Source organism: Myotis brandtii, unplaced genomic scaffold (assembly GCF_000412655.1).
Source record: "Myotis brandtii unplaced genomic scaffold, ASM41265v1 scaffold482, whole genome shotgun sequence".
Classification (NCBI taxonomy): domain Eukaryota; kingdom Metazoa; phylum Chordata; class Mammalia; order Chiroptera; family Vespertilionidae; genus Myotis; species Myotis brandtii.
The window spans coordinates 580344-592305 of record NW_005368420.1 but is presented as its reverse complement, the minus strand read 5'-3'; the positions used below and the strand labels follow the sequence as shown (position 1 = coordinate 592305).

Genomic DNA, 11962 nt, shown 5'->3' with positions numbered 1-11962 from the left:
TAGCTTCTGGCTCTGCCTGCCGGACTGACCTTTAAGAACAGATCCCCACCCCCCTATTTTTCTGATCTCTGAGGTGGGTGGTCTCTAGGTGGGCACTAGCTTACCTTAGGGCAGGGGTGGGCAACCTTTTTGTGAGTGCGTGCCAAAACCAGCAAAATCTCAAAATTCTTCTGCGTGCCAACCCTAATTTTTTGAGAACATGTTATGCCTACTTGATATCTCTTAAGGTGTATGTATGTGAAGAACCTTGAAGAAATAATAAAATTCATTCGAGCGACAAAACCACAGTATATGATGATGAAAAATACATTTATTTTTTAATGTATACATGTACACTGATAGTCCGACAGAAAACTTTATGACTCCATTTGATATCAGTGGGACTTTTGCTGCCGAGAGAAACAGAAATTTATTCCCCTTCATCAGTACCGGTGGGCAAAACGAGAGAGAAGGTTTCATTTTTATAGAGTGAAATTTTGAATAAGTAGGTGAGGCGGTCGTCTTGTCAACGAAAACCGTTGCGTCTGAGGCTGAAACCAAAACACTGGTCGGATCTAGGAAGGCAGGGAGAGTTAAGGCAGAGGCATAGAAATTGCTCTTCCCCTCTCTCGTCAATCCATGTCTATGGTCTTTAAGATAACTTGTTATGTAAAATTATTTATCTAAGATGCACCTACACTGAATTTATCTGAAAAATAAAAAAGTCGATATTAAGAAAAAAAATTGTAAATGGAAGATTATAAGAGAGGGTTTCGCGTGCCATGTTTGGCACGCGTGCCAGGGTTTGCCCACCCCTGGGCTAGGGCTTGTCTGCCTTCTTTCTCATATATTTTTTGTGAGGTTTATCCATGTCAGCGTTTCACTCCTTATTATCACTGGGTAGTTTTTGGTTGTATTTGTGTATCTACTCACCAATTGGTTTAGATTGTTTCAAGTTTTGGGCTGTTATGAATAATGCTGTGAACATTTGTATACATCGTATCATCATATAAACATGTTTTCATTTCTCCTGAGTAGATGCCTAGGAATGAAATGTTTGGTGATATGGCAAGTTTATATTGATTTTTTTAGAAAGAGAGAGGAATCGGGGGGAGAGGGGAAGGGGGGGGAGATTTATTGTTCCACCCATTGGTTGAGTCCTGCATGTGCCCTGACCAGGGATCAAACCCAACCCAAAACCTCAGCACATTGGGAGGATGCTCCAACCAATTGAACCACCCAGCCAGGGCTATATTTAAGTTTTTTAAAGATACTATCAAACTTTTTCCCAACATGACTGTGCCATTTTACATTCACACTTGGAATGTTTGCAGGTTTATCATTAAAATTTGACTTCTGGCCCTAACCGGTTTGGCTCAGTGGATAGAGTGTCAGCCTGTGGACTGAAGGGTCCCAGGTTTGATTCTGGTCAAGGGCACATGTCCAGGTTGCAGGCTCCATCTCCAGTGGGGCGCATGCAGGTGGCAGCCAATCAATGATTCTCTCTCATCACTAATGTTTCTCTCTCTCTCTCCCTCTCCCTTCCTTTCTGAAATCAATAAAAATATATTTTTAAAAAATTGATTTCTGCTTTCATATTAAAATGAAAACCAAGAAAACTTCTGTTGTCATGCTGTTTTATACACCCTCCCCCATTTTTCTTTATGGAAGGATTACCACCCCAAACCAAGGAATATCTATTATTGCAAATTCCTCACCTGAATTCTAGACATCATGGTTATTTAACAGCCACTGTGGTGTCAGAGGGCTTTATATCTCATGACAGGATAATACACCTTAAGACAAATGGTGTGGGAGTTGCAACTGAGAGGCTGGCAAGTTAGGCGGAGAACGTTGGAATCTGCAGCAAGCAAGCCTCGTGCTCGCTTCAGTGCCTGGCTGCCGGCCGCCATCTTGGCTGACAGTTAATTTGCATATACTCACTGATTAGCCAATGAAAAGGGTAGCGGTCGTACGCCAATTACCATGTTTCTCTTTTATTAGTGTAGATGACAGGATAATACACCTTAAGACAAATGGTGTGGCAGGCAGCCTTTACGATGACCCCATATGAACCTGTTCTGGTGTTCAGACCCTGTGAAATACTCTCTACTTGAATATGAACTGGACCTAGTGGCTTCCTTCTAACAAAAAGAAAAAACTAAGCGTTTTCACTTCCAAGATTAGGTTACAAAAAGACTGTGGCTTCTATTTTACACTGCCCTCTCTTGCCCACTTGCTTTAAAGAAAGACAGCTGCCATGTTATGAGCTGCCCTATGGAGAGGCCCACATGGCAAAGAACTGACGTCTCCAACCACAGCAGTGAGGACCGGATGGCTGCCTACAGCCACGTGAGAGAGACTGGAAGCAGATCATCCCCTAATCAACCCTTGATTATGACCTCAGCCCTGGTCAATGCACCTTCATTAGGCTTTGTTAGAGACCCTGAACTAGAGATGCTTTGCTAAGCCATACCAGATTCCTAACTCTTGGTGTTTAAGTTAATAAATTTTGGGGTAACTTGTACGAGACCAGAGATAATATAGACGACCCCCCAAAAAGTGATTTCCTGTGATTTCCATGTGCATTCAGAATTCTTTAAAGACAAATGCTGAAGTCGGAAACTAATATCATATCCAATAAAAGTTAAATTTTCGAGTGCCCACTCCATCCCAAATGATTTTGGGGCAGCCATTTAAACAAAACCAAGTATCATTGGAGATTTGTCATCGAAGACTGTAAGGAACACTGTCCTGAAAGAGTTCTGATATTAAGAAGTATTGCTAAAATATTAACTTCTAAAAAAGCAGTGACCACCCTAACTGGTTTGGATCGGTGGATAGAGCGTTGGCCTGCGGACTCAAGGGTCCCAGGTTCGATTCCGGTCAAGGGCATGTACCTTGGTTGTGGGCACATCCCCAGTAGGGAGTGTGCAGGAGGCAGCTGATGGCTGTTTCTCTCTCATTGATGTTTCTAACTCTCTATCCCTATCCCTTCCTCTCTGTAAAATATCAATAAAATATTTTTTTTAAAAAAGCAGTGACCATTTCAACCACTATTTCAGAAATGAAAAATAGTATCAAGTGAGAAGTCATATAAAGACTTTCAAACCTGGGAATCGAGTCCTGTGGATTATGTACTTGGTTTCTGAAACTCAATGACCCTTCAGCGAACCACATGGCCCTCTCATTTTCATCACTTCAATGATTAATCAAGTCTGAGGATTTGGGATAAAAAACCGATACAGCCATGCAAAGAATGATTTGCTATCACTCTGTACAGCAGCATGCATCTGATGATCCAGTATTTCCAGCAATTCGTTTCTCTGCAATCATTTCTCTTCAGTGCTCTTCATTTGATCATGTTTAATGTATGATGCTACATTACTCACTCAATACTCTTGATTTCGCTTTCAAAAGCATGAAAATTAATTCAAATCAAAACTAACATGCACTGGCCCCCCCATCTACAAAATCCATCCTCTTAAAATTTTTGCAAAGACCAAGCCTCATTTAAGAAAAGAGAGAGAGCAGATGTAATTTCAAAAATAGGACCATGGCTAATTAAACCAGTGTTGTTTCTTCTAACCATGGTTACTCGGAATTCTTAAAGGCTAATCTATTTGTAGACACTCCAGGAATCCCAAAAGACTAAAAGCAATAAAACTTTTTAAAGTGTGTGTGTGTGTGTGTGTGTGTGTGTCAGGGGGGTTGCTTCTAAGAGGCATTATTTATACACCTGGTATGCAAAGTAACAACTTTCCCATAGGTTCAAAAAAACCCTGAGGATGTGTGGTAAAATAGGAGGGAACACAGCAACATTACTTGAAAAAGCTTTTAAATGAGCCCTTTCCTCCACACAAGCACACTTCTGGTGGTTAAGTTGCTCATTTTGTTTTACCTTGAGGGACAGAATAATGATGTGGTGACATTATTCACAAGGCAAAAGCGGGATGCCAGCTGAAATAGATACAGAAGAAAGAATTCTTTATTTTTCATTGGAAATGCTTGTGCTGCAGAGAGCCAGAAATTTAAAGAAACTCAGTCTTTTTGTTCTTCCTTATTCTCCCTTTTTGTTTTCATTGGCCCCCTTTTTGGGGTGACTGTTGTGGGCAGCCAGTTGTTTCAAGGGGCCATAGATCCATGGAAAGCCAGAGATGTGAAGTATGCACCATTTGGAGAACTCGGGAAGGGATGTAGAACGGATGTGTGCAGCACCCGTGACAGCTGAAGTGGCCATTAGCATGGGATCTTGTTAAATGTGCTACAGGATACCGGGAGCCCCACAATGGAACCCCGGAGGGATCAGACTATAATTAATACTGACATTGCTGACCTATGATCTTAGAATAGGGACTTGGATTCTTGTTCCGGAGTGGAATCAGATACGGGCTTAATAATGCTCCCTGTCTTGCTCAAGCCCCCATATTATCAAAACTATTTATTTTCCGTAAGGTAAGCCTTAGGGCTCAGGAGAGATAATGATGATAATAACTGCAGGCCTTTATATAGCATTTATTATGTACCAACTCTGTTCTAAGTGCCTTTTACATAATAACTCACTCATATAATCTTCACAGTAACCCACTGATGCTCAATGGGAGGGGAGAATTTTGCCTCCCCCGTCTCCAGGGGCCCATTCGGCAGTGTCTAGAGACATTTATGGTTGTCACAATTGAAAGGGAAAGGCCACTGGCATCTTGTGGGTAGAGGTTAGGGATGCTTCAGTGCATAGGACTGCCACTACCTCAAACAGAGAACCATCCAGCCCTACATATCAGTAGTGCTGAGGGTGATTGAGAAACCCTGCAGTAACTCTATGAAGTAGATGGGATTAGTCTTTTTATCTGACAGACAGTTAAGTCACTTTGCCCAAGGTCATACTCAGTATGAGCATGTTAGAGCTGGGATTCGAACCCAGGCAGTCTGTCTCCAACATCTGGGCTGTGAGCCACTTTGCTACATGAAATAGTAAAGGCGCAATTGCTCTCTGGGAAAAAGAAACTTCTCACCTTGGGTTCATCAAATGCAAACTTCTAGTAAGCTGGCACCACCGATGACTGCCTGCTCATAAATTAAAGAGGGAGCTTACTATTATAAAAGTCACCATCTGCAGGGGACACGCTAGCAGTGCCTATCAAAACTGAAATAGCACCTTCCCAACAGGGTGAAAACTGAATGTACAAGGATAATCATCACAGTGTTGTTTGAAACAGAGAATAGGAACTCCAGCAGGAGATGGTGAAATGCCTTGTAGGGTGTCCCAAATGCAATGGAATACAGAATGTTCCCAGCTGTTCAATGAGAAAGAGGTAGATCTTTGCACTGATCTGGAAGGATCTTTAAGAACCTGTGTTTAAAAAAAGGAAATTCAAAAGGTAACTATGAGGTGATGGATGTGTTAATTTACTGGATTGTGGTCATTTCACAATGTCTACAAATATCAAATCACATTGTACGCTTTAAATACATACAATTTTATTTGTCAATTATACCTCAAGAAAGCTGGGCAGGGGAAAGACCTGGCCAGTGTGGTTCGGTTGAGCACTGACCTATGAACCAGGAGGTCACTGGTCGATTCCCAGGTTGCAGGCTTGATCCTCAGTGCGGGGCATGCAGGAGGCAGCCAATCAATGATTCTCTCTCATCATTGATGTTTCTATCTCTCTCTCCCTCTCCCTTCCTCTCTGAAATCAATAAAAATATATTTTAAAAAATTATAGTAAAATAATGAAACGTACATAAATGTGCAGAATATTTTTATGTTGTACACCAATTTGTGTTAAACCAAAGGGAAGTATGTATGAATATATATAAATATGTGTGTATATGTTTCTATTTTTTACTCCATATGCATAAAAAAACTGATACTAGGAAGGAGGGAAACTTATCGTATACCTTTGGACTGTTGGAAAATTTACTTTTGAAAATTTATTTTACCATGTACACATGTTACCTTTTCCAAAAACGTAACAAAATAAAAGGGTAGGGTATCAGAAGGAATAAGTCATATTTGTATAGCACTTCATGGTTTACAAAGCACTTTTATTTGCATTGTTTCCTTTGGCGCTCACCCCAGAGATGGCAACACCAGAGCAGAGAAGTGGCATGTGCTCTACCCAAGGTCACTCCCTGCCAATTCCCCCACATGCTGCCCTTCCTCGTTTCCCACAGTCAGATCAATTACTGTCTGCACCACTTTAATTTCGTTTTATTCAACCACAAGCTGCCACTCTCAAGCTCTGGGCAGTAAAACCCTAAGTCACATAAATAGGAAGAAAGGCCTGTTTCAGGAACTTTTCAGCCTGCATCCCTTTCTGTCACATTTGTATTGTTTTCTCCTGAAATACCATATTGGTCAGATACAGGAGCTGCAGAAACAGATTCTTCTCTCCCCCATCAATGTAGAGTCCCTCTGTGTGTAATGGGCACTTAACAAACCTGAGTTGCTTTGATTGGATAGAGACTAATTCTTTCACTTAATCCATGTTTGCTTCTTTGAGCCTGAAATGCATATGCTTCCTATTCATACCTGCTCATTGCTACCAGCCATGAGCCCCCATGATAGGGCCAACATCCAGGTCACCCCCTAATGACCCCAGCATTTCCAGGCAGTGAGGGGGACAGTTGGACAACTAGCCTTCCTTACCCATGTTTCACTCACAGGTGGTTTGGGCAGGGTTTGCATTCACCCCTGGATAAAGTTTAGCTCTCTTCCAGTGAATAGCTTGTGATGTGGCCTTGTAGGCAGTTGGGAAAGTGTCCATAGTAGTTCATCAGGAGACACTGGAGCCAAGAAACCATGAGGGTCCTTCTGGAGAACTACTTTTAGTCACTAGCCTCCTGCAGGCTTACAGGAGGTTGGAGCTGAGGCCCTATGAGAATTGGTTTCACTCTCCTTTGATCAGGGTTTTCTTCTATTGCACATGTGGTTCATTTCTGTCCTCAGCGGATCAATACAAGGCAAGTCTTCACATAGCACAGCGGTTCTCAACCTGTGGGTCGCGACTCCTTTGGGGGTCGAATGACCCTTTCACAAGGGTCGCCTAAGACCATTGGAAAACATATATGTAAAGCTCCTTGAAGCTGCGCTAAGAACTGCCGAGGGTCCAGGGCACACATAGAGTTGGGAGACATTTGAATTCCAACCAACCAGAAAGGAGAGAACTTCTAAAGAGCTGGGATCTTCACTAGAGACTGCGGAAAGGTCAAGCCTTATTAGTAGGACCAAACCAGTCCTTGAGTAATGGCTACTGTAGACCAACTCTAACAATGATTAGAAACAATCTTGAAAGGATCAAGTATCCTCAAGGAATTTAACTGCCACTTAAAGAAAACTCAACACTCTTTAAAAGAAGAGAATAGCCCAGCTCAGCGGTTCTCAACCTGTGGGTCGCGACCCCTTTAAGGGTCGAATGACCCTTTCACGGGGGTCGCCTAAGACCATCGGAAAACACATATATAATTACATATTGTTTTTGTGATTAATCACTATGGTTTAATTATGTTCAATTTGTAACAATGAAATTGGGGGTCACCACAACATGAGGAACTGTATTAAAGGGTCGCGGCATTAGGAAGGTTGAGAACCACTGACATAGCAGGAAGCAAATGCTAGGCTTCTGGTTTCCTGAAAATGACTCAGGAATCCTGATACTTGAACTTTTTTTTTTAAAGTTATATAAGCCTTTTTAAAAACATCCTGAATATTTGTGTATTGGTTAGCATTCGCTGTGTAACAAACCACCCCCCCAATATAGTGGCTTAAAACAACAAACATTATTTTATCTTAAAATTCTGTGGTTAGTTGAACAATTCTTCCATTCTGGGCTGGCTCATCTGGGATTGAATGGTCCAGGATGGCCTACTGTCACGGGTAGCAATTGGCTCCCTATCAGCTGGGGATGATAAAGACAACATGGCCACATGTCTCTAATCAGACAGCAGACTAGCTTAGGCGTGTTCACATGGTGATGGTCACAAGGTTTCCCAAGAGCAGCAAAAGAAGACAAACCCCAAGGCACCGGCACTGTTCAAGTCTGTTCTTGTGTCCCATTTTCTAATGTCACATTAAGTCAAAGCAAGACAAATGGCCAAGACCGGGTTTGAGGGTGGGAAAATAAGACTCCATATCACTTGATGGAATAAGCTGCAAAATCACTTTGCAAAGGATCAGCATGCAAGGTGGAAAGAATTTGCAGCCCTTTTTTTGTGATCTATCGTAGTGAGATGGGATATTTGAAAATCAATTTTAAAACTTTAAAAAAACACACACACACACACAAGATGTCTCCTAATATTCAGAAGAAAGCTGAGAAGCCTACTTTTATCAATCTGATGACTTTCAAACCTCCAGTTCTTGTCACCTCACTCAGGACTGCTAGAACCATCCTGATGAAAATAGCACCAGGTATTGTTTCTGCAAAGCTGACTGTGATGATTAATTTTTTTAAATATATATATTTTATTGATTTTTTACAGAGAGGAAGAGAGAGGGATAGAGAGTTAGAAACATCGATGAGAGAGAAACATCGATCAACTGCCTCCTGCACACCTCCTACTGGGGATGTGCCTGCAACCAAGGTTGTGCCCTTGACCTGAATCGAACCTGGGACCTTTCAGTCCGCAGGCCGATGCTCTATCCACTGAGCCAAACCGGTTAGGGCTGTGATGATTAATTTTATATGTCAACTTGACTGGGCCACAGGATGCCCAGATATCTCATTAAACATTATTTCTGGATGTGCTTGTGAGAGTGTTTCTAGAAAAAAAATTAACATCTGAATTGTTAGACTTAGTAAAGCAGATGGCCTTTTCCACTGTGTGTGGGCAACATCCAACCCATTGAGGGTCTGAATAGAACAAAAAGGTGGAGGAAGGGAGAATTCTCTCTCTGCCTGACCACTTGAGCTGGGACATAGGTCTTCTCCTGCCCTCAGACTGGGAATGATGCCATCAGGATTCCTTTTTCTCAGGCCTTTGGACTTGGACTAGAACTTATACCATCAGTTCTCCTGGTTTTCAGGCCTTTGGACTTAGACTGAAACTATATCACCAACTTTCCTGGGTCTCCAGCTTACAGACAGTAGACTGTAGGACTTCTTAACCTCCCTAATCAAGTGAGCCAAGTCTCTCTCTCTCTCTCTCTCTCTCTCTCTCTCTCTCTCTCTCTCTCTTTTGTTTTTAATTAATTAATTAATTAATTAATTTTTTCCCTATTGGTTCTGTTTCTCTGGAGAACCCTAATAGACTGGTTCTCCAGAAAGGCAATCACATGACCTTGGGAAGGTTATCCTCATTATCTTTTTTCGACAATGAGAACTACATTAGATGTTCTTGAGTTACATAGGACCTTTCAGAGGCTGTGTTGGAGGAAAATGAAAGTACAGGCCACACGCTGAATGGCCCAAGCCCTGCTGGTAGAGATAAGATGTCCAGGCATGGGGCTGAAATTTTCAGCTTTCGTCCAGATTTTTGGCATGGTCTTTGAGTCTGTGATTTTCAGCTTTTTCTCCTCTAGGCCTGATTAAACCCTTTGATCTCATTTTATTGGGCAATATTATTACACCACTTTGCAAATACACTATTTATTCTAGGCTGACCTTAAAATCTTTTTCTTTCCCCCATTCCTTGAAGGGCATTCATGGTTAGTAGAACATTCAACAATGCTAGATTAAAATGGGGGAAAGGCATATAATAGGTGCTAGAAAATATTCAAATAGCCCAACCGGTGTGGCTCAGCGGTTGAGCATTGACTTATGAACCAGGAGATCACGGATCACGGTTCGATTCCCAGTCAGGGCACATACCCAGGTTGCCCTCTTGATCCCCAGCCAGGGATGTGCAGAAGGCAGCTGATCAATGATTCTCTCTCATCATTGATGTTTCTATCTCTCTCTCCCTTCCTCTCTGAAATCAATAAAAAAAAATATTTTTAAATGTTCAAATAAATGAAGGCCAGGAAAGGAAGAAGGAGAGGAAGGCAAATGAAGAGAGTCCCTAAGATATCCAAGTTGGACTATTCTTTTTCTAGCTTTGCTGACATAAAATTCACATTCTATATAATTCACCGATTTAAAGTGTGTACAGTTCAGTGTTTTTTAGTATATTTACAGAATTGTACAACCATCACTACAGTGGGGTGGTGAGGCCCTTCCCCAAATCTTGGGAGGTGAATCATACTTGGCCTCATGGAATGAAGGAAAGTGTCTTAAGAGCGCTTCTGTACCTGGTCTTTGGTAAGGTTGCTAAGCCGCTCATTTAATCAATCCAGAACTTGACCTACCTCCATTCTTGCCTTGTGAGATAATAAACCCCCTCATTATGGGAACCATTTTGAGTCGGGATTCTGTTACTTGCAGCTGAAGGCATCTCACTCATCCATTCCTCCAACTCACACAGAATTTGCCCAAAGCAATACTCTCCAAAATTGCCTTAGCATTCCAGATAGAGGCAGGCCAGAAGCTCTGTCCTTTCAGGTTCATCCCAAATGCCACCACGTCCCTAAACCATTCCAGGCATGCACAGTCATAATCACCTTGCCCTTTTCTCAGTCCCTCAGGCGTTTTCCTTATTGCCCTTTCCAATACATTGCCAGCGGTTATTACCGTACATTCCCCCATACATTCCAGGGGATGTGCTAGGTGCCAGCATCGTACAGGTGAGGATGCCCCTTACTTGCCTTCAATCATGCAAAGTCTGCTTGATTTCATCTGCTGAGCCTGTGTTGGTTCCTTCATGCCTTCCAGCAGTGCTGCGTTGAGAGGATTCTCTGGACCAAGCCTTGTGCAGATGAAGGAAAATGGTCCCAGCTTTCAAAATGCATGTTGTCTAGCTGGGGGAGAATGACAGATATAAGCACAGAGTCCAGCAGGGAGCAGGACAGGAGCCACTAACACAACAATCTTGTGAGGGGCAGATATTATTATCATCAGAGATGTCAAATAACTTTCCCTAGATCACTCAGCGAGCAGTAGCAGAGCTGGGATCTGAACCCAGGCAGGCTAACTCCAGGCCCAGGCACAAACCTCTGCACCACACTGCTGATGCAAGCTTGGCCAGATCTCTGCTTGCCAGGAGAGGCCTGGAGCAGAGCCTTCCCTCACGCCCTCAGGAGGAACCAATGCTGTAAACACCTTGATCTCAGACTTTTGGCTTCTAGACTGTGAGACAGTAATTCTCTGTTGTTTACATCATTCAGTGTGTGGTCCTTTGTTATGGTGGCCCTAACAAAGGAATACACCATGCACGTCTCAAGGTAGCTGGGAAGAAATAGAGGAGGAGAGTAGAATGAGATGAGATTAGAAAGGCAGGTCAGGGCCAGAGCACACAAGACCTTGTAGGCTTAGGTAAGACTTTGGATTTTATTCTGAGATCCAGGAAAACCATTAATAGGTTTTATAACTGTTTTCTGCAGAGCTTAAAGTTGACGATGGGAATAGGAGTTGGCGAGGTGGAAAAGAATAGCTGTCAGAGGGAACAGAAGCAAAGATTAGTGTGCTAATTTCTGAGATATCAAAGTACCACAAACTGGAGGGCTTAGAACAACAGAAGTTGCTTCTCTCATAGTTCTGGAGGACAGAAGTCCGAATTAAGCTTTTTTTAAAGTTTCTATTATTATTATTATTATTATTTGCATATAATCGACCATGGAGGTATTCCCTGACTAGCCTACCTAAAAATAGCCGTGCCCTTCTATCCCTTTACACCATGTCATTTTTATTCCTATCATTTATTCCTATTAGAAATTTGTTTGTTTGGGGGATGGCAATGACTGGGACTGTTATATTTGCTGCTTCATCCTCCAAATCTAGATAGTGTCTGGCACTTAGTAGGCCTTAAAGTAATTACTAAAAGGACAAATAAACCATCTACACTAATAAAAGAGAAACATGGTAATTAGCGTACGACCGCTACCCTTTTCATTGGCTAATCAGTGAGTATATGCAAATTAACTGTCAGCCAAGATGGCGGCCAGCAGCCA

At 42.2% G+C, this 11962-nt stretch overlaps 2 long non-coding RNA genes across 2 annotated transcripts in view; both read right to left on the bottom strand.

The window, feature by feature from the left end:
• Nucleotides 1–353: 353 nt before the first annotated feature.
• LOC106727817 lies at nt 354–5051 on the bottom strand. The gene is made up of 3 exons (XR_001364071.1): nt 5041–5051; nt 2056–2060; nt 354–554 (listed from the first exon to the last, which is right to left on the bottom strand). It is a non-coding gene; the product is annotated as an uncharacterized LOC106727817 (long non-coding RNA).
• Nucleotides 5052–10052: 5001 nt separating this feature from the next.
• Nucleotides 10053–11962, bottom strand: part of LOC106727816 — a 13512-nt gene continuing 11602 nt past the window's right edge. Inside the window, exon 3 of the long non-coding RNA XR_001364070.1 lies at nt 10053–10813. This is a non-coding gene — a long non-coding RNA (uncharacterized LOC106727816). The remainder of the gene's footprint in view (nt 10814–11962) is intronic.